General features: G+C 38.8%; 1 long non-coding RNA gene across 2 annotated transcripts; it reads right to left on the reverse strand.

Moving 5' to 3' along the window:
• Positions 1-1,149: 1,149 nt before the first annotated feature.
• Positions 1,150-5,072, reverse strand: LOC113463835 (uncharacterized). Of its 2 annotated transcripts, XR_003388664.1 has the most exons (4): positions 3,309-5,072; positions 3,100-3,214; positions 1,921-3,037; positions 1,150-1,313 (listed from the first exon to the last, which is right to left on the reverse strand). It is a non-coding gene; the product is annotated as an uncharacterized LOC113463835 (long non-coding RNA). The 2 variants fall into 2 exon arrangements; XR_003388663.1 differs by having other exon boundaries at positions 1,150-3,037.
• Between the last annotated feature and the right edge of the window lie 6 nt (positions 5,073-5,078).

A 5,078-nucleotide genomic window follows, 5' to 3' on the forward strand; every position in this document is an offset into this window, starting at 1 on the left:
GAACTTTTAAAAAGACTTTTCGTTTTTCCTCAATAACTCCCGAACGGATGGACGTAGGGGGGCGTATTTAGAACCATTTTGTAGGGGACGACGAGATCTACAATTTCTGTGTAGAAAGAATTCGCTAGTGCCAATAGTTACCGAGTTATTTGCAAAAAACTGTTTTTCTGTTTTTTGCAAATAACTTCCAAACGGATGGACTTAGGAAGACGTTTATGGTTCCGTTTTGTAGAGGACGACGTGATCTACAATCTCTATCTAACAGTTTCTCGCTAGTGTCAGTAGTTTACGAGTAATTTGCAAAAAACTGTTTTTCGTTTTTTGCAAATAACTCGGTAACTATTGGCACTAGCGAATTCTTTCTACACAGAAATTGTAGATCTCGTCGTCCCCTACAAAATGGTTCTAAATACGCCCCCCTACGTCCATCCGTTCGGGAGTTATTGAGGAAAAACGAAAAGTCTTTTTAAAAGTTCGCTATTTCGACGGGCGAATTGCAGAATCTGAAGGCGAATTCGCCCGTCGAATCTGTGAACTTTTAAAAAGACTTTTCGTTTTTCCTCAATAACTCCCGAACGGATGGACGTAGGGGGGCGTATTTAGAACCATTTTGTAGGGGACGACGAGATCTACAATTTCTGTGTAGAAAGAATTCGCTAGTGCCAATAGTTACCGAGTTATTTGCAAAAAACTGTTTTTTCGTTTTTCTTCAATAACTGGGAAACTGTTAATGCTAGGGAAAGCTTTTTATATAGAAATTGTAGATCTCGTCGTTCTCTACAATTTCCGTATAAAAGTTTTTCGCTAGCATTAATAGTTTACGAGTAATTTGCAAAAATCTGTTTTCTGTGAACAGTTAACGAGTTATTTGCTAAGAACTTTGTATCAGGAGAATATGATAGTATAGGAGGTAGTACTAACTCCTCTTGATGACGTCATTTCCAAGAATTCTCAAAATGACAAATTTTTGTCTAAAATTGGACTTTGTATTAGGAGAACATAACAGTATAGGAGGTGGCACTAATTCATGGTGTGAGAATTCCAAAAATTTCTTCGATTTCATCTTATTTTTACTTATACTAAGTGAAGATGACACGGAGAAGGGATTAGATATGAGTAGAGTTGAAGGTAAGTGATAAAACGTTTGAATTCCGTTTAAACTATTTCTTTATTAATTAAACTACAAGAAATTCACAATAATTTGCAAAGAGGAATGCTTAAGTACTATACGTATAAATTTATCACTGACACTGGTGCTGTAAGAAATTCAGATGCTGTCTTCATTAATTCTGGACTCGTTGACTGAAAGATATCTGGAACAAACGAAAAAGAATGTTAAAATCATGCAAGACAATAATGTAAATGTTTTGATACTCTGAGAAATGAAGATGTAGGATCGAACGGTGCAGTATCTTTTTCGTAGCTGATAATATATTACAATATAATGTAATACAATTTTTATAAAACGTATAATACAATTTTTGCCTGAGACAGTTCTCGCTAGGACAAACGAAAAGGTTTTGCAATAAAAAATTTTATTTATTAATTGAGTAAGATATGTAGAAGAATCCGTTTCAACTATAAGAACAACAAATATTGATATTCCTGGTATATACGTAGCAGTACAAATAGAAATATTCGAAAATCAAAACGAAAACAATCGCCAGAAACGGCTGGTTTTTTTTTGCAAGTTTTTGCCAAATGAAATCACTGTGCGTGTGTCGATGGTTTAACAGTCTCGTTCCTAGTTTGCTTGCGACGATCACGTAAAATCGGAGTTCACTGATTTAGTTTCTTGAATAATTACAATTAACATATAAAATTAATAAACCAGTTTCTCGCGTTTTTATTTGTGTCACAAAGAAAGTTCGATCAGCATGCTTGGATATTATTAGGACTGGGAAGTTAATCATACTTAACTGAAACGTGCAAAATGAAGGAATTGGCCTCTGAGGAAAGAGAGAAGAGTTTCTGAAGGAAGTTGCTAAATTTGAAGCGTTCGGGAGCTATCATTGCGTTGGGACTCTCCAACGACCGGTTTGCAGCGAAGAAAATGCTTTCTGAAATGTAGAACTATTCATTTTACTTAATTATGTGTATTAAGTTAATGGATAGATCTGTAAATCGGCGAAGCACATTATTTCATCTGTAATGCGATTAAGGAAGATTTGACGGACCCTGAAAAAATGGTGCGTTCACACCTGGTATGTTTCAGAAATATTATGAAGAACATGTAAATTTAATAAGCATTACGGATACATCGCATATGTCTGTTATTTATGAATCCTTGCAATAAATAAAAGACATAAACGATTTATTCGTGATGTTAACCGAGGAACCTTCGAGAACTATTACAAGTTGGAATGGGTCAAGATTTAATCCAAGGAAGAATGATCTGACGCGTGAGTGTGATTCTATAAAATTACATCTTTAAAATTACGTTCAATTCTGCGACTCACGTTGAGTAACTACAAGCCGACATGTACGAACGACCTCCTTCTCGGTCGACGTCGAGCTCGCAAATAAGACTATGATAACGGCTGATATGTTTACAAGAAGAAATATGAAGAACTTGCAAATTTAATAAGCATTACGGCTAGGTTGCTTATGTCTTTTATTTATGAATCTTTGCAATAAATAAAAGATATGAACGATTTATTCGTGATGTTAACCGAGCAACCTTCGAGAACTATTACAAGTTGCAATGGGTCGAGATTTAATCCAAGGAAGAATGATCTGACGCGTGAGTGTGATTCTATAAAATTACATCTTTAAAATTACGTTTGATCCTGCGACTCGCATTGAGTAACTACAAGCCAACATGTACGAACGACCTCCTGCTCGGTCGACGTCGAGTTCGCAATTAAGACTATAATAACGCCTAACATGTTTGCAAGAAGATGCACTGATCAAGAGTGATTAAATTCATATGATTAATTTAACAATAATTCTCCACCGGGCCGTCTCAGAATTTATGCGTCTCGGATTAAACATTGCGTTACTTAATGGCTGGCGAGGAAGTTCCGCACGTAACTGACTGTAAAATAATTAATTTTCTTACAAACTTACTATGTATAAGAATTTAAAGGGCTTACTCACATGGTTCTCCTAACGATCATCGGTAAATGTCGATTCTCTGAGAAATAAAGATGTAAGAATCGAACGATGTGTCTTTGGCCGATTTATTGAGTGACGTTCCATGCATTCCTTTATCCTTCAATTATAATAATAAAAAAGGGAATAAAGACATCCAACTGCGATTACTTATAACATATTTATTTATAATGTTTTAGTAATATACTCCTTACCGTAGACATGTATTTATATCATATGGCAGCATAGTATTATGACATTGTATTATATATACGTGAGGTGACTGACAGAACGATTCATATTTTTAATTCTCTTTCGTTCTCTCTCTCTCTCTTTCTCTCTCTCTTTCCCTGGTCACTGACCGGACACGACGATCGTGTTTAACTCTCTCGACTGATTCACGCGCACGCACACCGACTTTCATATTTTTCTCACGTAATTACTTACACCCATCACCCACGCGATGCTAAGTTCTAGCCTCGTGTCAGCGCGCGTCTAGGAATTTTGTATCTCTCCCGTCTATTGCGAAACCCCGATCGACGCTGAAACAAAAGAAAAGACGTTCGCCGGCCGGCGTCCGGCGGCCGAACAATTATTCGTTTTTACTCCACCGTTTGGAATTTACCAGGCTAACGAGCGTGTCGCAGCGCGCGCGGGCGCTCGACGACCTCAAGTGCGAACCGATCCGCAACCAAATTTATCTACAATATGTATAATCATTATATTATATCCAGCTCTCTCTCTCGCTATGCTCGCAACGATTACCGCGTACGTATGTCGCTTACTCGGCTAGTTAAAATATCAATGTACATGGTAATATATACTCTAATAACGATAATGCAACATCGTTAATTTATTATGCTTTGCAACTTAGAAAAATAGTCCTGGCTAGGCGTGGCCGCGTCCCGTGGGACCTCGCGATTCCCTCACAACTTTCACACCCGGGGATTCGTTTACCTCTCGCCGAAGGAATCGACCGCGTCTCGAAGCCGCGTAGCGCGTCACCGAAACGACGACTCCTTCCGGCGTCCACTTCATCTATAATAAAGATCTTGTATACAATATTTAATTAAAATTCGTATTTGATTCTCGTTCTTTGGTTGACTGGACAGTTCCTTGGAAGGTTCAAATTTTGATTAAATATCGAATAAACAAAGTGAAAAGGAAATCGCAACCGTTGCTGTCCGGCCGGGGAGGGGAACACCGTGGGGGATCATTCTAATTGACTAGACTCCTCGGTTCCGTCTTCTGTAATTCATATATAAGCAAGCGTCTTTCGTTTTCTATTAATTCCTACCATTTATCTATCGTGTTACTCTATTCAATCCCCCGAATCGGCTCCCTCGGCCGACGTGTCCGCCCGAATGTTCGATCCAAGGATCACGACCGATCCTCGAAACGATCTCGGGGCACATCGCGAACGCTACAGCTCGGTCATCTCCGGCACCGTTCTCGTTTACCTCCTCCCAGCGAATCAACCGACGAACGTTCGGCAAGAGCACGCGATGCGGTCACGGCGTAATAAAATCTATGAAAAAACGATCAACGGAACAACGATAGTACCTAACTCTTTGAAATCGCTTCGCTTCTACTCTTGATTCATAAATACGATCGACGATTAACGCCGATTGATACAGGCGAATCGGTTTAAGCGTCGAGTCGACTGAGTAAATTCACGCCGGTTAATCGGCGATGCGTTAGAACCTTACAATTTATTTTTCAGTGAACTCGACTCGCGTGAACGAGACTCGTCTATTCGCCGTCGAGTCGGTTTCCCGTTTGTCCCACGTCGGCTGCTGTTAGTGAGTAGAAAATGAAAATAATTTAAATGATAAAATCGGGTCTTTCATTTGCAGCCTTCGCGGTGTCAAACGAAATTAAACTTCGACCTTTCTCACTCGAATCACTATTCTAAGTCAATGTTTAACACTAGATTGCCCAAGGAAATCATTTTGACTGCTTTTGGGCAAATGTACAAATAATAA

The sequence above is a fragment of the Ceratina calcarata genome, unplaced genomic scaffold, assembly GCF_001652005.2.
Source record: "Ceratina calcarata isolate Rehan_Ccalc_2016 unplaced genomic scaffold, ASM165200v1 scaffold11.2, whole genome shotgun sequence".
NCBI classification, from domain to species: domain Eukaryota; kingdom Metazoa; phylum Arthropoda; class Insecta; order Hymenoptera; family Apidae; genus Ceratina; species Ceratina calcarata.